At 39.1% G+C, this 27,558-nt stretch overlaps 1 protein-coding gene across 7 annotated transcripts in view; it reads right to left on the bottom strand.

Moving 5' to 3' along the window:
- The window catches only part of CHRM3 (cholinergic receptor muscarinic 3), a 264,440-nt gene extending 240,160 nt beyond the window's left edge, over positions 1–24,280 (bottom strand). For 5 of the 7 annotated variants that reach the window (XR_013339714.1, XR_013339715.1, XM_021527059.2 and 2 more), the window contains exon 1: positions 23,590–23,772. The gene's annotated coding sequence lies outside the window, so the exon portion shown is untranslated. The other 2 variants (XM_021527062.2, XM_021527063.2) reach the window with 2 other exon arrangements.
- Positions 24,281–27,558: the final 3,278 nt, after the last annotated feature.

Here is a 27,558-nt window from a genome sequence, read left to right as displayed (position 1 = left end):
AATATGTTCTGGTTATTAGCTCAAGATCAAAGAATTATTCCCTTATTGTTTCCTCCAAAACAACTAGCACACTGAGGCTAATGTGCTATTATCTTCAATTTTTCTGAGCCATTACAATAAAAGTTAAGACTAGGATCTTCATTAGGTCTTCCTTTGTTTTGCCATTAAATGAGAAACTAAATGTCATGAAGAGCTATTGGCACTACACAATTTGCTACAGCAGGAGCAAGGAGACATAGAGATTTGGGATGATGTATTTTATTAGTTTTACCTTTTATTAAAAAAAAAGTTTCCCTGCTTTAAACAGAGCTTTCCAGATTTCCGTTCTAACAGCTGAAGTTAGAGCTTCAACACAAAACCAAAATACACTGCTAAGTAAACTCTGAGAGCTTTATCTCCACAAAAATATATGACTTGGAAGAAATACTAAGCAGTCCTCTTTAACTAACAGTACTCAAAGACTTAAAAATATTAAATGCCCATAATATCACTTTTTAGAAACATCTCAATACAGAGACTAGGCAAAGGCAAAAAATGCCAAGTTATACCCTTTTGGAAAACTTTAAAAAAAAAAAAGTTCAAAGACGAGGATTTTTTGTTATCATCTTCAACGTAAAAAACCAAGGCAAAAGAAAGAATAAGACTTAAATGGAATCAAAGTTTTCTGGAAGAGTGTCTATTTTCTTCCTATTTTATTTTGAGGCAGCGATAACAGCTGTTCTAGAAGATTAACTAAATCCTGTGTCATGAGGACATAACCACAAAGTAAGTGGTCTGTGATCAGACAGATACTGTAGGCACTAAGAGAACATGTCCACTAGAGATACTAATCAATGCAATGCAACTGAATTATATTTTAACCAAAACCACCTCATTAGCAAGACAATCATACAATTCCTGTATAGACAAATTAATCATCAAATAACTTGGACTGGGAGAGTCATATATTGGGCTTTAAAGGTCATATATTCCAGCCCTCTGCAATGAACAGGTACATTTTCAACTAGATTGAATACCAACCTGCTCAGAGCCCATCTGACCTACCTTGAAGTATTTCCAGGGATGTGGCATCCTAACACCTCTCCAGGAAACCTGTTCCAGTATTTCACCACCCTCACTGTAAGAAAATTCCTCCTTAAATCCAATCTGAATCCAGCCTCTGAAAACCATTACCCCATCTACTGTACAACAGCAGCCAATAGTCAATTTAACTGTAAAACATCAAGAACAGTCCTTTGAGGTATTTAACCAAATTTAAGGTCAAAAGATATATCTAAAAACAAAGATTTTTTTTTTTCTTTCTAATCTCTTGTATGTCCTGTATGTTGCAAATCTCACTTCAGTCATTTAATCAGCTGTATTTAGGTCTGCTAGTGCTAGCTTGCCAGAGAAGGCTTGTCAGCATAGCACAGAGGCATGATGAAGGAGTACTGGGGGCTGGAGAATCTCCACCAATTCTGGTAATTTGTCTCTTCTGAGGATAAAATCTGGACCTAGCTCTCAGTCATCCTGCATCTAATCACAGCATTAGAGAGGAAAATGCTTTAATACTTGGCTTTTGTTTTCAAAATTGCCCTAGCCATTACTGCATTAACTTCCAATTTTTGATTTTGTTAGGAAACTTAGCTAGGAAGTTTTGCTTTATTGTTTGGTTTGGGGTTTTTTTTGGGTTTTGTTTGGTTGTTTTTCCAGAGACATTTACCTTAAATTCCTGAACATTTGCTTTTCTCAATGTTTTCCTTCGCATTCCTTAACACCTGTTTTCAATTCATATAGTAAGTATCTAGAGTCAGCCTCATCGAGCTCCCCTTTTTTTTTTTACATATATATACAAACACACAGGTATTCATATATTCCCATACATATATATGCATATTCTCATACATACATGAATACAAATATCACAATCTTTTTTTTCTACAGCACCACCTAGGGGACGAGGACCCTTTCCAAGTCCAAGAGTTTTGGACTGTGATTCCCAGCCTTATGACTGGGCTCTGTCTGATTTCCTCAGTTTTAAAAACTGGCTGCTTCAACTGTGACCCTCCTTTGATTTCTCCATCAAGCTGTTTACTGATTTGATAAAATGTGTAGACAGTATAATTGTCAATGATTTCATCTTTGTTTCTAGATCATTAACAAAAATGATTTCAGGCTCTGAAGAGACACTTTTGAAATGGCATCCTTAATCCATTTAGCATATGCTTTATTGGTAATGCAGTTAGTGAAATAAAGTGATGAGCATATTCTCAACTTCCACTCTTTGCTTCTGGGACTGGTTACTCATTTTATATTAGGACTCAGCAGAAATAACTTACAACCTGTCCTGGAATCAAGGAACAAAAGCTGTTCTAGCTTCCCCAGTAAGCACCAACAGACTACTGAAGGTGTGCTGCTTCTGCTGCCTTCTAGTCCATACACATAAGGTACCTCCCCTCAAAGGAATAACTTTCAACATTGTGTGCAGTTCCACAAGACTGATCTTACATCACCTTCCTCTAGCAGGTGAACCAGTCCTCAGACTCTTCACATGTTTTCCCTCTGTGTGACCTTCCTTCCTTTCTTGGCTGCACAGCCTGGGCTGACTTCCCAGCACCAGTCCCAGCCAGCTCTTCTTAAGTCCTCACCAGGGCAGTCAAGAATTTCCAAGGAGACTGGGCCACCTAAAGCTTTAGTATGTCTGAAGGAGTCAAGGGAAGAAAAGCTCTCCAATACACAGAGAAAGGCAACAATCAGAAAGTCCCCTAGTGCTTTTATTTTTTTTCCAGGCCACATTCATTCACTGCAGGCAACATTAAACTTTTTATCCCTCCCTTTCCCAAATCACTTAGCACTAATGGGTATACAGCCTTCCAAACACTGTTTCACTTTTCACTGTATTGTGACAGAAATATTACAGCTTCAGGACGTTTTTTAACTATCACTTAACAAGCAAGGTATAAATTTCTTAAGACAGAAATTCTTCAATTCTGATCTGCATTTTAGGTGCTCAGTTCTTCTGTCGCACAGTCTCTCTCTAGAGACTAAAAACACTAGAATAAAGCAGAATTATTCAAAGGAACAGAAAAATAAAAATACACTGAAAAGGGAGGTCTGCATCTTCCCACAGCTGAAAGCTAAGCCACTTGACTGACAAACTCTGCAGTAGTGGGCCCCAGGTAGGCTTCATAAGCACAATGTGGATTAATTGAACAGATCAAAGTTCCCTTCATTTCCAAGAGAAATTTAAAAAACAAATGAAGACAAACTAATTTTTGCAAAATTAGCAGTTTTTAGAAAATGGCAGATACATTTTACTTTGGGTCAGATTTAATTTCTAAACAAGCCAGATCATAACGGGCTAGCACAACACGTTAACAACTGCCATGCTTTATACAGATAAAAGCCACTGTGTGAGACAGTGCAGCAGCCCTCATGATACACCACAGTTACTCAGAGATTAAAATGTTAGCCTCAATTAATCTGACCTCATTTATTTGCATGTTTCCTGACTAAACATGCCTATTCCTTTATCTACAAAACTTCAGAATGAGTTGAAAATATCATTTATTCCAAGAGATATTTCAGACCAAGAATGTTCATTAAATTTACATTAGACCATAAACAGAATTCGAAAAACTATAAAAAAAAGCAAAACCTGCAAATACCTCATTTGTCTTCTACGTATCACATGAAACATCTCCTAAATGTATCTTTATAGATCATCCATAAATTGAAAGTACCACTTTAAAATTACTTCTATGAACACTGAATATGAACATCATTTCAAATAAACAAAATTAAGTCATACAAACACCTTTGAAAGTAGTTCTAGATGTTGGCCACAGTCTTAGTTGGAGGCTTAAATTTCAATCAGTATTTTTCAAGTTTTCTCATGAATATCTGAAAGCAGCATTTTTAATATTTTGTAGGAAATTAATCCAATAACATAAATGTATAAACTAAAAAAAATCAGATTTATTTTTCTAACTGAAAATAAATAAATCCCATCTGTATTCTCAATTTAGTATATTTTATTTCTCAAAAATTATGTTAATTATTTGTGTTCATGGGTATTTATTTTAAAGTAAATATAGAGTTTGAAACTAAGCAATTTTTCAAGGAAAAAACACTGGAAATTAGGAGCAAGGCACACTAACAGTTCAAAATGCATACATATAAATATTACTATACAGTGATTTTACCTTATGCTTTCAGTAGAAGAGACAAAAATTCTACTCCAGCCAAGGAGGAAAAACAGGGGTACTTATGTCAAGTAAAAAAAATATTTTTTAGAAAAAACAGCTATCAATACTAATATATAATAACAAAACAAGAGAGATGTATATGAGTAGGGAAATGCTGAAGCAAAGTCTCCAGCTCTTTTCACACGTGCATTAACAAATCATACCACATATGTAAAGACAGTTTCATGTAGTCCTAAGGAGAAAAGCATATATAAATTCAAGTATCTCATTGAGTTTACAATATCTCACCTGTGAATTACAGTTTTGAAGTAGCACTTTTTAAAGACATGTATGAAATCTTGAGTGCTCTCATAGCACTTCACAATGTTTAACATATTCCCATATTGGTGAAGCATAATTATGCAAGCCATCATACAAAATAAATAAGACAGGTACTTCACAGCATGCAAAAAGGTGTCATAAATTCTCTTGTCATAGACAAAAGCTTTGGTAGTAAAACAAAAACACACACATTTTGCATTAGGTAGATATTTCAGGGGAAGAGCACCAAGCAGTGTTCATTAAATGGTCTCATTATGGAAGTTGCTATTATGGGTGTCATACTGCAACAAAAAACCCAAAAGCCTGTTAAGTGGGAACCATCACAGAGGTGGAAACTTTTCAGTTATACTTTAAAAACCAAATCTTTATTAGTTTGTAACCAGATATCTGATGACCTTTTTAGAGATAAGCCTTAAACTTGACCTAGCAAAAAAATTTCAATTTAGGAAAATGTATCATGCCTGCAGTTTAAATGCATCCTCACCTTTCCTGACTGGCATAGGTGAGAGGTTTACATGTCCTGTGTGTGGCCTCAGGCTGCTATGCTTCAGGAGCAAGTGTGATCAACCTTCTGTAATTTAAAGGTTCAGCTGTACCAGAAAGCTTTGTGCTTCAAGCATTCCCACAATAACAGCATTCCTCCTGCATGCTACCATTTCATCTCCTCAACACCCATGGGTATTACTAGACTAACATGACTATGATTATAGTAATATTTAGTCCAGTTTGGAAACTAGAATGCGGTAATACTATGGTTCCATACTTGTGTCACATTTCACAGAAAAACCTTTTTGCAGTGATAACGGTATCAGTAATTTTACAAGTACGTATCAGAATGAGCTATTAAAACATAATATTTGACAGTATCTTCAGCAGGATAAGTATATTGCTCAGATTACATCTTATTTCCTTCTTGCTCCAACTCAAGATAGGTTCTGCTAATAATAAAAACATACATTGTTTAAACCAGCTATGCAAGACAAAAGAATTTAAGTCAATAAATCTTTAGCTCACCTAATGCAGGTTTTCACTTTTCCAAGAATTTTAAGAAATGGGAAAATTAAAGAGAAAAGGTCCATTCAAACCATGTTAAAGTGGGAGTGTCTTCAAAACATTGAATGTTTTTATTCAGGCTCCCTAGTACTGGTTCTATAGCCCTAGGCTCAAAATAAACTGAACTTTAGGTGTTCTTGCTTTGCAGTCCATCATGCTTTCAGAGTTCAAAACTGCACACTAAAAATATGATTTTAGAAAAGATAAACACTGAGTAAAATTATGCTAAGGATGAAAACACAACAAATAGACCATAAACACTACAACATTCTATTTCACATTTTACATAAATGCTGTAAACCTCAAATATGTAAGCAGTTGAAACTGTACTAACAATGGTAATATACCTGCCTAGTAACAACAACTAGCTTTTCCTCTTAAGGCATTTTTACATGAATATCAAGAAAAAAAATTAAGTCCAACATACTAAACTTAATTGGACCCTCTTTTTATAGAGGTGAATTGATTAACTTCTTTTGGCTCTTACAGAGGCAAAGAATTCAGTGCACATTTCCCTCAGGCATGTTTCTGGGAAAGGACTGGGTACAACGTTTATATTAATTCCAGCATCATTCATCTCAATTAAGCATCTGATGATCAAAATGATATGCAACTTATTTCTTACAGATCTACACTGGCACCCCAGAAAAGGTTATTCAGTATCCAAAGTGACAAAATGGGATGATTATGAGCTTTGTATGATTATTTTATGACTCTCATACCATGGATTAGTATCTCTATTTGGCTGTTATCTCTACACCAGAGCAGCATACTAAACATGCCATGCAACTGCAGGCACCTTCAGCTTAAATGCAAATCCAAAACAGGAATTCCAAAGAGGTATATCAGTAGTTACAACTTCTATCTTGACAGTGGGTAATACAAGACAAGATCCTGCAAAAATCTGAGGATATAAACAAAACTATATGTTTATAGCACCTAAAGAGCACTTTTGGCAAGACCAGAGTTTTTCTAGACTCAATGTACAAAGCATCTAGAAGAGACCAAAAATTAGGCGAAGATGAGGGGAAAACCAGCAGACAGAGATTTTAGTCAAATGCTTTCTTCATTAGTTGATTCCCACTACAGAAGCCAACAGATACTTCAAATGGATGAGTGAGGGTTTCCAGCTCCTCAGTCATCTCAGACAAGTCTCTTCTCCCTTCTGTTACCTCAGGGAAATGCTAACAGTGTTTTGCAGTCATGCAAAATCATGCATCTGTAAGAAGCAATGAAGCTACAGTGAAGTCTTATAAAAGCAACTTATAACCCCAAAATTGAACTTAAACTTGAAAGCTGTTTAAGTTTATATTTCAACTCTTTGTTTCACCCATGAAAGTTTCCACTTGTTGCTTAAAATAGCAGATGGAACATTTTTGTTTACTTCCACCCAAGAACAAAATTCCCCGAGATATCAAGGCAATGAAGAATATATGTACATGAGAGAATGGAACAGCTTCTGTGGCCAAATTAGTCAAGCACTTTGTGTATGGAATTAAGAATACCAGGAAAAGCTTTCTGATGCTAATTTTTCATCTAGTGATAGAAAGTTATTATTTAATGCAATTTTTGTGTTCTTGCAAACCTTTACATAGAAAGAATAAGAAAATTATATAAGAAATGCAATTACTGTACCTACACTAACCTCTAAGTATGCATAGATGCCCATATAAATTAGCCTTGACTCATTCATCATTTTAAATGTAATTGTATAGGACTCAGTGAACAGAGCTCTTTTCTTCCTACTCCTACTTGCTCATAACTGCAAGTTATCTGGTCCTAGGAGCAAAAAAACCCCTCTCACATAACTGTAAATTATGACAAGGGAATTTTGAGCTTCTTAAAACATATTACATCTATGTACATGTAATTAAAAGTGAAGAGCAGCTATAATTTATGGAAGGTCCTGCTAGGCTCCTGCAATATGAACAAGAAGTAGGTGTTCCAAAACTGTGCTTATATACACATGTATTTAGTCATTACTCCTGAAAGAAGGTGCAAGTAAACAACTTCCAACAGTATAATCTTTACCACAACTATGCATGAAGGAGTTTGCATTGTTGGTTTGGAATTTTTTAAATATTTTCTGCTGTGAATGTTTTCAACAAATAATTTGCTTTGCTTTATGACTTAAGTTTTAATCCTTTCACACAGTTCTTTTCTATATAACCACACATGAAACTCAAATATAAAATCTTTTGTCTTTTAAATGAAATTGTAAAGCAAACAGATTCAATTTCACAATCATATGGTTTCAACCCAAATTAGTATTTTTCAAGATTTAATGGCAAAACAGAGACCAAACTGAACGATCTTCTGTCAAGTAAATATGTTACACTCAACCGGCAGGGAAAAGGCATGTAAATAAAGACACATATCTGAAAGAAAAGCCCTTGCACAGGGTTTAAGTTATCAGTCAGGCCAAACAGTATCCTCAGAGGCAGCACAGAACTGAACCCACAGGCTCAAGTGTTCATTTCTGACTTCCCAAGGACACAGCTGAGACTTTACTTTTCTCCTTGGCAGGGCTTTTCTCCAAAGGCTTTGAATGATGAACATGAACAAGGTGCACATAGAGACTGTCAGCCCCAGCTGTTCCCCTGTCCTTGCTTCATGACAGCCCAGCTACTCCTGAGGCACCACCAGGATTTCTGCATTTTGTAGCTTTCGGGCACAGCAGTGGTTACTTGAAAAGCCCAAGACAAGGCATGGCTCTGGGAAGGCTGCTCAGTGGTCAGTGTAGTGATAGCAGGGGATGCAGCTACAGGGCAGCCATCCCCCAAGTCACTCACATGCAGCTCTCACCGTCATGAGACACAGGCACTGCACCTTCCTGTTGAAGCTATACTGTGTCATATGAAATACGTGAAGGAAGAAAATATCCAACTTACAATTAAGACAGAAAGAGGGATGCTTACTAAGAAACAAAGAGGAACATGACAGCAAGGCTGCAGTTCTCGCTCAGGTATGTGCCAGCTGGTTACAAAACATAACCATGATCTACAAGCAATGCATTCCAGAAAAGTTGTATGAGGCATACAACTTCCTTTTGAGGAAGCCTCCAGGAAAAGGAGAAATATGGAAAACTGCTAAGAACAAGGCACCTGATGCTACCTTGTAGAGCAAATGAATGTTCTATCCTAAGCTAATGATTCCCCCTTCTTATCCAGTGATGCATGTTATCATTATTTTAGGCAGGCATTGAGCTAGACTGCTTCTAAGTATTCCTCATCCAAAGTCTTCTCCCGAGAACACAGTTTTTGTCTGATCAACTCGTATCTTGACCTGCAAAGATATCCCACTCAGACCTTGTGATAGAGCAAATCTACCCAATCCAAATAAATCTTTTCACTTCACTTCCAGGGAAAGCAAAAGCAAAACAACTATCTTTTCTGTTTCCTTTTCAGTATTCAACCTAATTGCTTTGTACAGTTAAGAGTAATCCCATAGCAGAAACTCTTCCATTTACCCCAAAAGGACTTCTTGGAAACATTTTCAAAATAGTTTCCTTACTGTGTTTCAACAATGATTATTTAAGCCATGGAGTCAAAATGACTCAGAGGAATTGTACTTGTCATTATACATTTTTCAGCATGATCTACAATGTGACCAGGCAGCAATGACCTGTATTAATCACAGGCCAAAGTATAATCTAGGTAAAATTAATGTACTATGACTGTCTGGCAATTGCTGCCCATGTCCTCACCCCTTCTGCTGGCTTGCCAGACTACTGTGCTTCTGGTGGAGAAGTGGTCTGCAACTGAGGAACATGTTTTACACTGAGCAGACTTAGACAGATTAAAAAAAAAAAAAAAAAAAGGGAATAAATTTGTCTGAGCATTCAGAGGAATTCTTTACACCCTGATTAAGGCAAAAGCAATAGGGAAGAAGAGCACTGCTAAATCTATTGAATTCCCAGTAAAAGAATTTCCAAATGCCTTAATCCACAACTGCCCTCGTGGTGCTCACTCTTTTTTCTCCAACACACACAGCTTGCTTCTCTCCTGTGACATGCTTATGGTTCTGTTTGTAGTTCACGTTAATAGTGAAACACACCTGCTATACTGACACATAGTACCAGCTTACATTTGTCACCTAAGGGTTTTTCAGCAATCCAGCTTGTAGAAATATTTGACTACTACAATCTTATAGTTTAGCAAGAAATATACAGCAGCCTCAGAAATAACAGTTTCAAGAAAGAAAGCTGTAACAGGTGACTGGAAAACTGGAAACACACTTCCAAACTACTTCCTCAAGCTAAACACAGAAAAAACCACAAACATATGATCCACATCAGGCTCAATGTTTCATTGGATTAGCTGCCACAGAATTATAGCAGATTTTTGGGAGGAGGGGAGTTTTTTGTTGAAGTAGATTACCAGCTCCATTTTTCAGGGGGCAAAAAAATTAAATCCTTGAAGATTTATTAGTAACCATCAGTTTACAAACTCACAAGTACTTTGTGATACAGCTGCATCCTACCACAATAGAGTCATGCTAAAATTATATACAAAGACTTCCGGGAGCCAAATCTTGACATTTCTCCCTCATTGAAAAGTGCCTTTGTGAATGCTTATATATATCCAAGTCAAGGATACATGCTAGTGAGCTATTTCACCATCACTTCCCATTATCTCATGCCTGCCACTGCCCCCAGGTACCCATACCCCACTATCAGACAACTTGCACTGTCCCACAGAAACTAAAGTATGTCTAGATTTTCAAGGCATAGAAGTAATGACAAAGTTTGAAAGCATTGCATTTCAGATCTATGAATGACAAAAACTTCCCCAGTTCCTTCTCAGTGACTAGAGTCATTATAAACTTTAAACTCTCTTGGGTGGCCAGCCTGTCTCTGCAGTAAGATAACTGTCCTCAGCTCCTTTTTCTGAATATTAACTAAACTTAGAGGATTAACAGGAACAGCAAAAGGGAAACCCCATAGCACTAACTCAGTGAAAAACAGACAGTATCATGTCCATCTGCTGTCTAAGCTAGAGAGTATAAAAGTTTCCTGAGGTAGTAATACAGTTGTTGTGGATGTGCAAAGATTCATAGGTCATGCCTGAAAAATCAGTAAGTTCCCTTGACTGTAGCTAGTCGAGTAATTTTTACAGGCTTTGTCAGAAGAGTAAACAAATTCCTCAGGCCAGAGTTATTCCTTTCATGATTCTTATTTAAGTTATGTAATAAAGTCATTTTGTAGCATTCTAAGTTTAGAGTATTTCAGCTCAACTCTCATTACAGCAATTTCACGGAACTCCTGAAATACAGGACTGGTAGTCAAAGCATTTACATATAAACGGGAATTCACAATTCGCTACTTACACACTGGCTTTTCCAGCATGGAAGCTGCAACAGTCAGCAAACATTTTCAGTGACTTCCACCTCAGAAAGGTCAACAAACATACAGAAAGTGTATAACAATATCCAAAAGTGTATAACACCAAGGGTGTGCAAAAACAAACCAAAGCAGCTGGTACACAGGTCTGCTTACAGTGTGCCTTTTTGTTTTTTCTCCCTCAAGAGGCCTAAAGAGCTTCAGCTATAGTTATTTAAAATTCTCAGGGGTGGCAGAAGCTGAGTGCACATAGTCGGTATTCTGCACATGATTTCAGAGGAGCTAAAAATTGATATTGGTAACTGTGAGCTAACAGGACGTGGCTAATTCGTAACCACTCTGATGTTAGCACACATTTTTTTAAATTAAGCTCCTCAGGATAAACTGTCACAATATACTCCTATGGTTATTTGCACTTGATATTTACAATTACAGAAGTAAAACTAGCCTTTCAGTCAAACATACTGTGCACATTCAATTTTGTATTATCTTGCAGTGACGGTATAGACTCAGGAACACAACTTCCTTATTTCAATCACCTTTTCTTTGCCCATATCTGAAATTTCTGTTAGCTTTATACGATCATAAATTTAGATAAAGTTCAGATGGCTAGCAAACACTCAATAACTATTTTGCTACTGAATAAAACTTTAATATAGTCATTTATCCATTTTAAAGAATTCTGTACTACAAAGCTGCTGAAGCCATTTTCACATATTTACACAATATTCCAGTGGACATAACATTTTCTTAAATCCAGATAGTAAGAATTCAGAAGCAAGGTAAAGCCTTGCTACTAAATAATTCAGTCAAATAACCTATTAATATAATTGAAACCCCAAGCAGTTTTCAACAGCCTACTGATAAGAGTCACTAGCTGCTCATCGTTTTGTTCTATGTATTACTCAGCTCTCAGTCAGCTCTCTCAGCTCTGTCCAAATACTGCTGGAATGATGAAATGCCAAAACAAACCAAATCCATCATTAATTCTACTACTAATACAGCTATTCCATATCAAAGATCTCTCACTCTTACAGGCTCATTCAGAATATGACTTTCTTACCTTCACATGCACAGTACAATAGGGGCTCCTTCCACAGAACCTTAATTCTATTTCATGTGTGACATTTCACTCACGTTTCTCCAATGGTTCATTTTTTTTTCCACATTTGACATCTATTAAGAAGCACATACAAACCCAAAACTTCCCATCCAAGGTTTTATGAATAAAAACCTCTATTCTTATGATTTGGTGCATAATTACCTATTTAGAATGTTTATTCCAGTTCCAGGATTCTCACGAGTCTTAATATGTATATATGAATCACTGCATCAGAAACAAACTTGCAAATAACATATAAACAATAATATTTTGAAAAATTATGTACAGCTAGCAAATAGATGGAGAAAAGACAAGAACAGAAATTCAAAAGGGAAGTTATATTCCTCAAATGAAGGATTCTGGTTGTTACTCTGAACTAGGATCAGTGAAAGACTATTGCTTAAGCTTATCTTCATAAGAAAATAGCTACACATATTATAGCTTTAATCTCATTTAAATTAATATAATTTAACAGTTGCAAATAGTTTGGGGAGGTTTATTTCAAATTATTTTTCTAAAGTTGATTAGGAGAGGCCTTCGAGTATATTTTGCACACGTACACTCCAAGCACATCATTAGCTAAAACAAGACCAACTGGCCACACACTTCTAACATTCAGATTTCTATTCTAATTTAACTAAGAGAGAGTAATATCTTTGGTAGAAAAAATGAAAAACTCAAAATAATTTATAGAGAAACACACAAGTAAAACTGAGCAGAAAAAAAGCCCTACACTTTTCCCTGTCTGAGCTAAAAAAAAAAAAAAAAAAAAAAAAAGGAAAATATAGGTTAAAGCAAAGCCTCAATTTGTACGAATCCAAAACAGATAGAAAAGCCAACCTTTAGCTTAATAGTGTTTGGTGCCACCCCACATTTTTAAGTAAGATAGGAACACACAGATGGTGCATATACATTCAACTACCAAATGTAAGAACACTCCTATAGTGCTTCTTCTTTGTGTTGTACCTCTTAAGTTTAACCTTCTTCATGAGCTAGTCAAACATGACTATTGAACCTTTTCTGCATTTATTCATTGCTCTTAATCATTAATAACCCAGAGCACTTGGCATTAAAGATTGGGAGAGGGGGAAAAGGAGAGAAACAGGAAGGTAAAAGGAAAGACAGTTTTCTAGTAAACAGATTCAGACCCAAGCACAACCTATCTATCATCTTAATCATTAAAATTCTCAAATGCCCCACAGAAATGTTTCCTTTTAGTACTTCTGTCAAAACCAGTATGGCAATTATCTTATATTCCCTAAACCAAGTGAAAGGCCATCAAATGTTATTTTTACAGTACTAAAAAACAAATATATAATGGAAAATAGCTGCTCAGGCTAAAAAGAAATACAACTGCAAATCCAAACACAAGGTCATGTAAAACAAATGTTAAAAAGAGTAATTCAAAGGACCAGTCTGGAAATCCAAGGTTTCAGTATGCCCAGCATTATGATTCAGAAATCCTCTCCTTAATGACATTGCAACACCCAATTCCAAGTAGAACTGGAAAGCAAAATCAGACTCATACAAGTCACACAGCCACAAAAGACTGCTGCCCAAGTATCCTCGGGATTATAGTGTTCTTGTTACAAAAAATCAAATACAAAGCAAATAAATTATTACCCATCTCATTATGTGAGCCATACCCAGGAAATGTTCCCATCTGGTAAATCAAAAGGATAAGGTTTTGGGATTGTGCTTTGTTTTTGTTTGTTTGAGGTTTTTTTTGGCGGGGGTTGGTTTTTGTTGGGTTTTTTAAATGAAAACTTTGCTCTCCTTAGCTTCTATAAAACCAGCAAAATTTAAGAAAAGCAGAAGCAAGACTGTACAGCTGTTGTAAAAGGGATGCATTATTCCTAGAAACAAACCAAACCACCAAGGAACAACACATCAAGTGAAAAAAGTTGATCATATCTGACATAGAAAAGGATACTGATCACCTGCATAACTCTATACCATGGGAAGTTTCCAACTGATGTAACGAAGATAAGACCTCTGCATGCCAATACTAGCAGGTTGCTAAGTATTAGATCTTTAGCAACATTAAAAAGTAATCAGTATGTTAAAATTGTTTCAATTCTAATATTTTCTTCTTGGAAACAACATACATGATCATGCTTATCTTTAAAATTCCATTTTCTTAGCTTGTAAATATGACAAGTTAAAATCATGTAAATATACCAAAACTGTGGATAGGAAATTAGGCGAGATGAGCTTTTTCATGTCCTATTTTATTTCAAGTTAACTGATCATTTTTGTTTTTTCACTTTAATGTTGCTGTCAGCCTACAAGAGTCACATAAACATCATTCTTACATTACAGGCATTTAGGAGTTTGATTTTACCATTACCATAAACATAATTCAAGAACTGATCCTGGAAGATAACAGCAGCAGCAGATTTCAGTGCCCTGAAACGCTTCAACATGTAAAGCTTCAGCCTACTGCTGTATTTATAAACCTTTTGTTGACCCTGGCTGGACATCAGGTGCCCACAAAGCTATTCTATCACTCCCCTCCTAAACTGAACAGAGAAAAGAAAATGCAGCAAAAGAACAAAAGACTCAAGGTTAAGATAAAGGCAGGGAGAGACTGACATCGTGGGCAACAGAAAGACCACATTCGTAAGTAAGTTGTAAAATTTTCCCTATCAGAATTGGAGTAGGGTAATGAAGATTAAACCCAAGTCTTAAAAACACTTTCCCCCCCTTGATTAGGGGAAACTCACAGTTCATCACACACTGCCTCTAATGCACCTTCCTCCTCAGGAGGAAGAACTCCTCACACTCATACCCTGTTCCAGCATGGGGTCCCTCCAACAGGAGACAGTCCTCTACCAACTTCTACAAGCTGAGTCTGTCCCACACACTGCACTTCTTCATGAACTGCTCCAACTGTCCCCTGCAAGGTCACAAGCAAACCTGATCCAGGCTTTTGTGAGAAAAAACCTGCTCCAGCATGGGCCCACAGATCCTGCCAGAAGCCTGCTCTAGCACAAGCTGCAGAGAGTCAGAGTGTCTCTGAGCATCCACCTGCCCAGGCAAAGAACTCCTGCATGGGCTGCAGGTGGATATCTGCTCCACCAGGGATCTTCAGGAGCTGCAGGGGGAGAGCTGCTTCACCACAGGCTACTGGGGAATCTCTGCTCTCCCTCTCCTTCTTCACAGAGCTTGGATCTGCAGAGTTGCTGTCCTGCATAGTAACATTTTCCCTTTCTGAATAAGTTCTCTCAGAGGTGCTACCACCACGACTAATGGGTTCAGCCTTGGCCAGCAGTGGTGCTACCTTTGAGCTGCCTGACACCGGTTTCATCTGACATACAAGAAATTTCTAGCAGCTTCACAAAGAGCCTGCCCCTGAATCCCCCCTGCTACCAAAATCCAGCCACATTAACCCAATAAACCTTTTTTCAATCTTGCTTGCATATTTTTGTCTCTTTAGCATTCCCTTCAGCAAACAAACACAGCTTTCACTGAGCTGAGTGAGAAAGAAAATCACTGACTCAGTAGTGAACAGTATAAACACCGTCTGCTGCTTCTGAAAAGTACAGTTCATCTTCACCTTCCATACACTTGCTTTCACAAAACAACCGATTTTTTTTTTTTTTTTGAATGGAGATATGGAACAGGAGGAAAACTAAGAGTCACTCATTTTTATTTGAAAGTCTTAGTAAGCTTTATGCTTTTTCAATGAAAGCTGCATGAAAAGGAAAAACCAGACAATCCAAAGCACATACCTATGAATGTCCATCAATAGCCTTCAGACTTGTTGATGCATCCCCATATCACAGTGCAATTAACACCAAGGAAAAGGAGAACCAATACATGTGCCTAACACATCATCACCAGCCAGCAGCTATTGAGCTGCAGTTTCCAGAAATGGGAGCTACAAATTATTCTCATTGCTTTTCTATTTATATGAGTTCCCTTGGCATTGTAGAGCAGTATTTTTAGCAACTATTTTCTACAGCACAATTGTTTATCCCTTGAGTTGTAGTTCTACAAGTTTCTCTTTCACACATATTTGCTTCAATATAGACCTTTCACCAGTGTTTCCTCTAAAGTCCTTGTTTCTTTTTTATACTGTATCCAGACACTAGAGATAGATTTCCTGCCCCTTTCAGACAAAATCTGTCTTTTTTTTAAGAGTGACTTTCTTACATCTTTTTCCACAGAAAATACAAGACAATTTTATACAAAACAATGATCAGAAAAATAACACAAAGATATTTGAAATCCAGAAGTCACCCCTACAAGCCTCCAAACTAGATTGAAGTCTTCTTGAATTTACCTCAGCAGCTCCAAGCCTAAAGACAGGACTCCAATCCTTTTTATTCATCTCTTCTTAAGAGACACTGCTAAACTAACTTTACTCAGATGCTATCCGAGCTACTAGATGTTTTCTGTGAGAGATATTTTAGAAAAATATTCACATAAATAAATGGCCAGGGATCGTTTGTCTTCCAAGAATACTGGAAGTAAGATGCTCAGAATTTCTTCACTGCTTTTGTAATGCTCTTTTAGCATTTATTGAAGAATTTTCCTTAAGATTTCCTAGTTAACAAAGCTACACTACTATGCTAATAAAAGGAAGAACCAAGAGATACAACTTGAACACCTTGCATTTAAAACTTTGCTTGAAAATCCTAACTTTGACACTATTGCAGAGGGCTCCAAGAGAAAGTTACAAAAGTGTGGCCTTGCATACTGTTGCATTTTCAGTATTTATTTCCTCCCAAATATTATCTGCAAAGATATTTAACAGTCTGGCCAGGGTCAGCCACAGATGGTCTGCTGGTTGGTGGGGGCACTGCTAGTAAAGAAACATACTTTGATAATACAAAGAAGAAGCAGCTTTGGTAGCAAAAAAACATTATGAAGCCAACCACTTCATGAGGTAAAGGAAGAATCTACAAAACAACCCTTCCTCCCTAGGAAACCATCATGTCCTTCCCAGGACATCTACCACAGGCATATTCTCCCCTCAGCATCTAGGGTCATACTGTTCCATTTTTTTCTGGGGCTTTTACTGTTTTCCCTTCTTTTCTCTGTCCTGTATGTATGCAAGAGTCACAGACTCCCAGGTTACTCCCTTCAGAATTCCCTCTTACAAGCACTGCCCTGCCTTTGTCCACCCTCTTCATTTCCTTAATTTCTCATTTTATTATTCTTACCCTTCACCTGTCCTTATGCTTTCTTCTCACACCTTTTTTCAATGTAATCAGCATCCTTAGAAGCACAGCTCCCCTAAAGATTTATAAGCTTTCACTACCTCAAAATCTATCACAGGCAATAACGTCAATCATAGACTTGCAGTGCTAGACCTTTCCCTTTTATTCCAGTCTTCCTCAGGTATTTCTCACTTCCACACCCCCTATGCCTCATGATTTTTGTGTGTGCATATTTGTGTAACCTCCCTTGTGTGCCCGTTATCAAGAGAGATGACAAGGTAAAGTGCAAATAGCAATCCACTCCAACAAAAAAGATGCTTCAACTGGTGAAAAAGCAAAGATAAAGCACCATCTAATTCTGACTTCATAAATTTGGACTATTTGCTGTCCAGCTAATCCTGAAACCTACTTAGGGTTTTCCTGCACATGCATTGTCAGGGCTGAAGAACAACCACACTGTGTGAGAAGATGCAGCAGTTTATGTCCAATCATTATTATCAGAGATAAAAATCTCTGGAGTATTCCACAGAGTGATGTATTTTTTTCCTCCGGTGCTGTAATATACTTTGTTCAAAGCAACTGTGCACCTTTGTACAGCAACTAAAGATGATTAATAAGAAGAGAATGCTGAAAATTCTCAAGTTCTGTTCTTTCGTGACAGTTTTGAGTATTTGCATTACTCCCCTTCTTTTAAAAAAGGAAGTTCCTTAATCCTTCAAATAGTTCTTACAATTGTGCTTATTACATATTGAGATTGAATTCTCCTACTAATTGTCTGCAGTGAAGTTCAAAAGGATTTGTTGCTATAGCAATACATTGTGTTGATTCAGAAATTAATGATAAAAGAAGTGGCAATTAGCACTATTAATTTTTACTAGAGAAACACAGGGAAGTGCTAAAAGGCTTCTGGCCAAAAAAAAAAAAAAAATAAAAAGGCAGTAAGATTTTGCATAGGTGACCATTATAGAGCTTGCAGCTATAAAAGCAAGCATAATGGATATTTCATGCTTCAGTACATGCAGCATGAATATTGCTGCCTTAATACCTCGAGACAGACTCAGCCTCTGTTGTGTTTCAGGAATTCCCATAAGACCACAGGAATGTGTCTCCTTTCAGACATAACGGAACCCTGTGGGACAAGCTCCTCTACATTAGTATCAGGAAGGGAAATTGAATACTTTTCTCTACAGATTTGACACTGTTCTTTTAGTGTTTTGCAGAGACCTTTATTTAGCATTTTTAGCGAATGAAATGTTGCTTCAAGATAATGACCTGCTCATTCTCATTCCTGATTTACATGAAGCAGACAAGTGTATTCCAGGTCATATGAAACCAAAAGAGGTAATTAATTTTTTACACCAAGACTGCTATTACCTCACCAAATTATTTAGTTTTGTGGTAGCCCAGGAGCTTTTACAAGGTATTTAAGGTTTTGGGGTTTTTTTAAACGTTTGGCTTGTTATTTCAATCCTGTAAAGGATATAGTGTGACTCTACATGACTATAGTGCAAGGCAGAAGGAAATGGAATGCTTTACTTTTTCAGTATGTATTTAGTGAGATTTTTTTAATGTATGATTTGACAGCCTTAATAATGTATTTCCCGCTATTAGAATCCCACATAATTACTGAACTCAAATTTCCTTATTTCATATGAAATAATGGAGGCTTTTTATAAATCCTTGTGGATGATAGATACCATTTTTGCCTTTCAAAATTGTCAGGTTTATTTCCTTTAGGTGCTACAGCTGATACTTCATATCTTCATGCAGGAATGTTGGGAGGTTTTCTTAAAACCCATTAATCCTAGATGCTGGAAGGGTCTTCTCCTGCTTATGAGGACAGACAAGAATAACAAGTCTGCAAGACAATGTATGTTGTCACAAGTTTATACATTTCACCTGAAAAGTTGTCCCTCCATACTTCACATGGAGCCTTAAAGGTCCGAGAAGAGCCCTCAGCATTTTGCTCCAGTACACCTAATGCTGTCAAATAAGATAGGAATGGACAAAATGTTACACACAAACACAGCTAGAGCTCAGCAGGTAAACAATACTGTACAGAGCCCCTTGGCCAACCCCTGGCACCAAGATTAGACTGTTTTCTTTAAGAGAAGTGATGTACACACACAGACGTGCTCTAGTAACTTCAAACATCTCTTAAAATCCCTTCCTTACAAATTTCACAGTCACCTATGAACTTATTTATAAGAGGTGAACCTTTGACTCTTTTTATTATAAATATTTGTATGCCATAAATAACCTTCTTCCCATGGGAATGAAGGAGGACAGATTATTATCCAAATAAAGTGAGAGATTAACCTTACACATCATCACACAGCCTTCTTATCCAGAGAGGGAAGGGTAAGATATAGACATATGTATAATTACAGAGCACAAGTCCATCAACTTATTGAATGTAACTCAACGATCCTGGAAGCTCTCAGTCACATTCCCTACCCCCACAAGAACTATCTACAAACTAGCAGAGCAGCCACAACCTCCCAAGACTGGGCCTAATGCCCACAACAGAAAGAGACAATTTATCAGATGTTTGGTGTACATGGAATTCTCATACTGTGACTAAAATGCTATATTGCACGGGGCTAAATGAATGAAACTTTGGATTTGCTTGCAGGAAATTGTCTCAAACTAAAAAGGTTTTCTTTACTCCATCTTAACCAAGACAGCACAAAAAACAGAGAAGGTAAGGTAATGGCATTGACAAGTATCTTTATTTTCAAATCATACCCAGGAAAACATTTTCTGATAATCCATACTGAAGCTGTACTACTAATTATTTCTCTGTAACTATCTCCATCAGGATTAATTTAGACAAGTGTGAAACTACCTCTAGCGCTCATTGCAGCAACTGATTATTTATGATTTGTAATATAACTGACATCTTTTGTTTTTCCAAAGATTTTCCAACCACAGAAATGACTTTGCCTTCAGTTTGCAAACATTTAATAAAGAAATTCACTTAAGCCTTCCCTCCTTTACACCAACAGATGCCTCCAGCATGAAACTAACTACAAACTTAGAATATGTGAGGGGGTCAATCGCTCATCATTGCCTATTTCAACATTTTACATTCCCAAGAGTGGATTCTCCCTTTGCCCTCACTGAATCTCCTAGCCAGGCGTGCATGGACAAGGTTGCATTCTGGTGGTACTCAACCAAAGCATAAGGAATAGAAAATATGGCAGCCTGCTTTTATCCCCTCCTAAAACAAAAATAAGACATAAACAACTCCTGAGCATGTAGTCTTAATCTAATCATGGCACACCAGGCTTATAGTAAATTTAATTATGTTTTGCACCCCAACACCATCAGGAACATAGCCTGGTAAATGCTGCAACCCTGTTGGGTGGACTGGGAGGCACAATTTGTGCTTGCAGAGGTGATGGATACTCTCCCAATACCTCTGACAGTTTCACACGTACAGCAACCATGCAGCCCAGCAGAACTGATATTCTTTAATAGAAAAAAGACAGAGAACAAAGTCGCAAAGAAAGTAGCAACACTGTTGAATGGATTTGTGAAACAGACAACTTTTGGTGTTGCCAGGCTCTTTATTCCAACCTTACAGATTCATGCAAATATCTGTCAACTATTCACAAACTATGGTATTTAAATACAAATAAGGATACTGAGATAGCATTGTATATCCTCCCCACATAATCCTATAGATACTGCTCCTTATTTAAAAGATTAATTACATAAATGAGAATCTGCCATTACAGTAAAAGATAACATTAATATTAGTAGACCCTTCGATCATATTTTGTATTAAACTAAGCAGCTATGGGTTTACAGGCACTGAGCTTTCATTGCCTTCAGATATTGCACAGATACTTTGCCTCCTCCTCAGAACACCATCTCCTCTTAATGGCAAACAAGATGTAATAGGATAATGAACAATATTAATTAAGGTCATCCAGATCACTTCAAACGTTTTCCTAGTGTCAAGCACCTTTTGCACCCCTTCCTTTTTGAGTCACATAACACTGCGTAAGCACAGTAATTGCTGGCACAAAGTACACAATTAGGCTGTCTGCTACAATGAAGACTGAGGGAGAATAGAAGATACGAACTTAAGAACCATAACGCTGTAGTATTCATGTGGACGAAATTTCCACATTAGTCATCACAAGATTTTCTTTAACATTTCAGGATTTGACCCTGAAAACATTCATGGCATTAAGACTAAAATCCAAATACTAATTCAAGAAACGGAAGCTGGATAGTTTTAGAGCAGCTACCATAGGTTTAGAACAAAGAGCGTAGGAAGTGTGAAAAATTTTTTTAGACCAGCTTACAAATTAACCAACACATTTTACTTCTTAACACTAACACCTAGAACAGTAATTTATGGCACCATTGAGTGCTGTGTTTATGATGTTTCATATGGTCATGGTTGGTTTTCACTGTGAAAACCTACCTCTGAAACTGTTATTCTAAAAAATACATTAATAAGCTGTTGGATGCAGACTATATTCCTATAAGTAAGATTAAGTTTTTTTCAGTAACAGAAAGAAAAATGCACTGTACTTGACAATATACAGATGTATGATATAACGCATGCAATCAGCCCCTCCAGAAAGTTACTATTAATCTACTTGAAAATGACAGGAATTTACACCTCACGACAGTTTCTGTAATAAATTAGGTTAGATTTAATTTCTTTTGAAATAAATGTGAAAATGTACAAAACTGAATTCCTGGTTTTGATGGCATAGTGTGTCTGATAGAAGAGAACTTGCAACATGTTTTGATATAGCTGCCAGTAAGTCAGATGAATTTCATACTGGATTATCCCTGGAGCATTTCATCCCTTTGTTACTAAAATCCAGCAAAACTGCTATGTCTAAAACAGTCCAAGAGAATTGTTTTCAGTGTTTCAGCTCAACTCAACAAATTCTTGTTCCCTGTTGCTGGAGTTACGCTGTTAACATGCACATGATTCTGAAATAAAAACACTTTACTTTGAATGAGATTCAGCACTGATCTTCATATTGCTCCACCGGACAATAATGTACACATAAAAGCTTCTGGTAATAGAGCTATTTAAAAAAACAACAACAACAAAAGAGAAGACAAAACACATAACACATCAGAAAACCCTACAATACTTCTTCCGTGCCATGGAAAATTGCTACTGTATGAGCAACGTGCTTGCTTCCAAACTGAGGCACGTTTCTGAAAGCCATCAACCAGGCTTCCATTCCAGAAAAAGCAGCATTCCCTACTGCAGTCCTGGTTCAACGCAAGTAAGCAAACCAAACACTGCCAGATTAAAGAGAGGCAGACAAAATAAAATCAATATATCATTCACTAACTTTGAGGTGTATAGGCATGTAGACAAACAAACAAAGGGTAGAAATAAATCAGTCAATGTACGATGCAAACACTGGAAAATATATCTCTTGGACAAAAACATCCTCAGGACAAATCCCAGCTTTTGCTTGCCGTTTTTAAAGTTTCTCGACCTGTGTCAGCAATATTGAAGTTATAGTACTTCTGTCTGTGACTACTTCTATATATGGTCAGCACAGATATTAGCTGGGATTTGCGTTTTTCCAAAGTAATCCCAGGCAATCAGAAGGTAGTTAATCAGTATGAAAACCCACACGAGCCGATCCATAGCCCTGCACACGAGTGCATTTGGGTTTTTCTGCCCCGAGACTTACACAGCGAAGGGAATACGGCTAGTTCTGGTTTAAAGTAAACACTTGGGCTCCGCTTCAGACACTGCTGTGGGTGCGCTGGCAGCGCACACCCTACCCACCGATGCCTTCCCAAACTCCAGCCGCACGACAGCCAGCGGCACTCCGGTGCGCAGCCCCGAGGAACCCTGTTTGATCCAGAACGGAGCGGACACGGCACAGCCGCGGGGACTATCAGCCACCTGCCCGGGGAGGCCGCGCACTCCTCGCTGCCCAGCGGGACCAGCCCGACACCCGGCGGCACGTCGAGCCCCGCTGGGGGCGAGCCGCCCCAGGCCGGGACGCCGCACCGACCCGCCGCGATCCGCGGCCCCACCGAGGCAGGGGCGCAGCGGGCGGGCGGCACCGCGCCGCGCTGCCCCGGGGGCGCGGCAGCCCCGGGAGCGGCCGCTCCTCTGAGTCCCCCCGGGAACGGGGCAGCCCCGCCGCGCTGCGCGGAGCCCTCCGGCGGCCGCCGCCGCTGCCACAGCCTCAGCCCCCCGCCCCGGCTGGACAGAGGGCTCTGCGTTTCCTCAGCCGCTTCGAAGCGGGGACCGTCCGCACAACTTTCCCCGCGGCGAGCCCCGCTAGCGCTGCCGGCCGGGCTGCGCCGCAAGCCGCTCCCCGCCGCTGACACCCGCGCGCGCTAGGGAGGGCAAACACACAAAAGCTGCTCAGACCCGCCCGAACCGGCATTTCTCCTCCTTCCTACCTGCCCGGTTCCGGAGACCCCACACCGCCCGCTCCGCGCCGAGCGCTCCCTGCGACGCCCAGGTGGCGTTAGGAGCGAGCTTCCCACGGGCGGCGCGCCCCCGGCGGCCGGAACATCCCCCGCCGGGCGCCGCCGGGAGGAGGGCGCTCCGCACCCGCCCGCGACACCGACACCGCCACCGACAGCGCCGCACCTGTGCTCGGGCAGCGGCACCGCCCCTTCAGTCCCGGCCCGTGGGTGGGCGGGGGCGCGCCGGGACCACTCGCCCCGCCGCCGCCGCCCTCCCCATGCAGCCGCCGCACGAGGGACACCCCGCTCGCCGCCCGCCGCGCCGCGCCGCTCATTGGCCCGGCCGCCGTGACCTCACGGCGCCCGCCCCGCCCGCCGACCCCGGCCCGCCGGCCCCGGCCGCCCGGGCAGCGCCGCCGGCCGCCGCGCCGCCGAGGTGCGAAGCTGGGGGGCTCTGAGCTGCTGGGACGTTGCGGCGGCGCGGGGACGAGCGAGAGGGAGTCTGCCCGCAGCCCCCGCCCCGGGGCGCACGGAGTTAAAAGCGCAGGGTTGCCAAAGCCCGCCCTTGCCAACAACCTGCGAAGTAGCAAGGACTCACAGACGAGGTCGTGTGGAAAAGCGTTCAGTCAGTCTGCGATGGTTTCTTCTCTCTCTCTCTCTCTCTTTTTTTTCTTCTCCTCCCCACACGGAATATTCTAATCTATTTTTATTGGTTTTAATTGAGATGTGTGAGCGGCTATTGCTTGAAGATTGTGGTCCATTTGTGGAGAGTAAATAATTTTCTGTTGCATATTAAATATGCCTCTTAATGAGACATCAACCAAATCGCATACCCTCATGTAGCTCGGTAATATATATTAATACGGTATTTATTCATTACTATCAAGTTTTTGAAAGGTATGCTTAAAATATTCTCTCTCAGCTAAACAAGGTATGCTGCAAACTCATAGGAAGCCAAATGATTTATTAATATATGCTTATACTCTATTAAAACATGAAGAATGTAAGAAATCTGCATTTAAAAAGATCCTGTAGAAGTATGCAATAACTTGCTGCATCAAATTGAGGTGTCTCACACTGCCATGTTTCTTCTGTCATAACAGATTAATAAATTTAACTTTAAACTATTCAACACAAATAAAGTTCAGCATTTAGCAGTTGTTTTTGTGGGCAGCGTTGCTGGCTGCCAAGTTGCTATGGCATAGGGCAGCAGGATGTGTTCTGCTTGCCTGCTTGTGTATTTCTTGGCTAGGTGTAAGAGAAAGTTACAAAGTAGTGCTCTGTAGAACAGAAACAAAAACAGCAGTGCATCCTTTCGAGGGCACCAATTCTCTATTAATCTTATAAGTAATATTGTCTAGATTATCTACTACCTTCAGAACAAAATTTTAGAAACCTGGGGTCGGTCTTGCACGTTATCCATTCAAGTGAGGAAGGATCACCTGCGCCCTATGTCCTTACGCCGGGGTTTTCACAGACATGCCACAGGAACCGTCATGACGGATGACCATGACCAGAGCCTGTGAAAGAATGTGTAAAATTCCGGCTATCAATTTTCAACACTTACTAAGAAAATTTGTTAACCTCCTGATTTTAAATTAATGCAACGGTAATTCATGACACTCTAAAAAAATACCTGTGGGATGAAAAAGCAAAAACCGAAAACTACTTACATATGAAAAAGTGAAGATCTCTTCCTGCTGTGCAAAGATTCCGCTGCTGTTGAGCTCTGGGTATGTTGCTTTACTGCCCGCCTATGCTTTTCTTTTTACCTTGCATCTCAAAATAGCATCAGAAAAAGCTCTATCCCGTGTAATAGGAAGCTGGGGTTTCAGCACAGCTGCGAGCCCCTCTGAGTCGTCTCAGGTAACCCTTCACAGTGCAATTGTCCCTGGTGTTTCTGCACCTCAGCTGCTGGGGGCTCAGCACCCCCACGTGTTGCAGATGAGCTCACAGAATGCACCCCTGGCTTTTAAGATTATACTAGAAATAGTGTACTTATTTTTGTGCCACTGAAGATGTAGCTGAAAATTCGACCATCTTTTCCCTTTTGTCACTTGTATTAGCTGTTAAATTTGTGTAAGGGCTTCCCAGCTGTAAGCACACTAAAAATAGATAAGGTAATCTCAGGTTGAGATCTTTATAACACATAACCACAATTCATAAGTGGGAGGAAAACCACTCCAGATAGTAAATTATGTTATTATTAGACCAGTGTCCAAAAATGCATAGCTTTGATCTACCACAGCCTCATTAATTCATGAGGTTGTGGCTGAAGTCATCTATGTACATAATGCAAAATGTATTTTAGTAAATGCATTTATTTTAAATTTCAAAGCAAGCTGAGATCAGCTTGGCCTTGAATTTGCCATGTTTTAAGGCACATATCAATACTTTATAAATCAGGGCTCTGTTGCCTAGTAGAATTGTGTAACATAAATATATTTAACCTTGAGTCATGCAAAGTGAGCCTTTGAAGCAAGTGTATGCGCACTAAAATCAATGATCCTAGAAAACCTATATAGGACAACGTCTGTAAAAAGAAGTAAGTCTCAAGGCAGTCAACAAACTGGTTAGGGATGCCTAAGGTATGGGAAGAAATTTTGCAATAGTACTTCTAAATAATACTCTTTGCAGAAAATATCCATTGATTTTAACAAGATCTTTAGCTGAGAAGAGAACAGAGGTTTAAATCTGCACAATACAGCTCCTAGATATAATACAGGTCTTTACATTATATACCTAAGAAGGCATAGAGGTGAAGATGAATTATAAGGCTATTGGGGGTTTTGGTGGTGGTTTTTTTCATTTGTTTGTTTGACTTGGTTTGTTTGATTGTTTTTGTTTGTTTGTTTGTTTGTTTTTTTAACTAGGAAATCTTACTTGGGTGCTACTGTGCTTTTTGTGCCTGTGTTCATGGCACTGCTGTTCCCAGTGGATACTCTCTGGATACTCTGTGTTCATGTATTTGCAGCTATGTTACAAAAAAGCTCATTAAGAAATCAGCTGACTTGACGTTATCCTTGAAGAACCTTCTTGGGTGACATCACTTCCTTGTCTGTTTCATTCATTACATGGAATCAGGAACATGTCATTTCATTCAGAAGATCAGATAATAAAGATCATCTTTTACTTTTTGCTCCTGCCCATTTTGTTCTTCTGGAACAGTAGATCCTCACATCTATAATAGTTAGGAACTTCTAATTTTAAGCTTTAATTTATTTCTGAGTACTTTATTCCCATTCATCTTGCCTGATGATACTAGCCTGACTTGAGCTAGCTCACCATTCTCCTGTGTTTTAATATCTTCATAATGTCCCCTCCATACTTTTGCTCTTCTAAACCTGTGCTTTCATAGGCTCATTTTGTAAATGGGGTCCTTCTCTTTTCTGCTTGTCCAAGCTGCAGTTTTGTATTGTCATATGTTTGTTTTTGGGGTTGAGTTTGCTTCAATATAGGTGAAATTATATACCAGTTTTGGACAAGGTGCTAAATACACCCAGTTAGAAAGAGCTCAGAGTGGTGAGAGTGCCCTGGACTGTAAACCAGTGCCCATCCTGCTGCTTCCACAGCTCAAACACATTGCTAGCTAATAGTTACCTTCTGGCCAAATAGTATCGACAAAGATTTCTTTTGCTTCTTTTGTTTCCCAATGATAGTGCCCAGCTCACAACAGTAATTTGTGTATTTATCTCCTATGTGTACTATTCTGTTTTGCCTCACTGTCTTTCTCACTTTGTGCTTTACTCTGACCTTTTTTTTTTTTTTTTTTTCGTCCAATCACCAGGTACTCATCATTTGCCCCTGGCAGCACCTCTAAACTTTGTCTCACCAAGAGCCTCAGCTGGCAGATGCCTCACTTTGGCCAAGGCCAAGCAACTGCTGCTCCATGAGGAATTTCACCAGCAGTATGCATCTAGCCTGCTGATCTGTCAACACAACACACCCCATTGTCTCCTC

Source organism: Lonchura striata, chromosome 3 (assembly GCF_046129695.1).
Source record: "Lonchura striata isolate bLonStr1 chromosome 3, bLonStr1.mat, whole genome shotgun sequence".
NCBI classification, from domain to species: domain Eukaryota; kingdom Metazoa; phylum Chordata; class Aves; order Passeriformes; family Estrildidae; genus Lonchura; species Lonchura striata.
The sequence above is the reverse complement of the archived record's forward strand: the minus strand, read 5'-3'. Positions and strand labels throughout refer to the sequence as shown.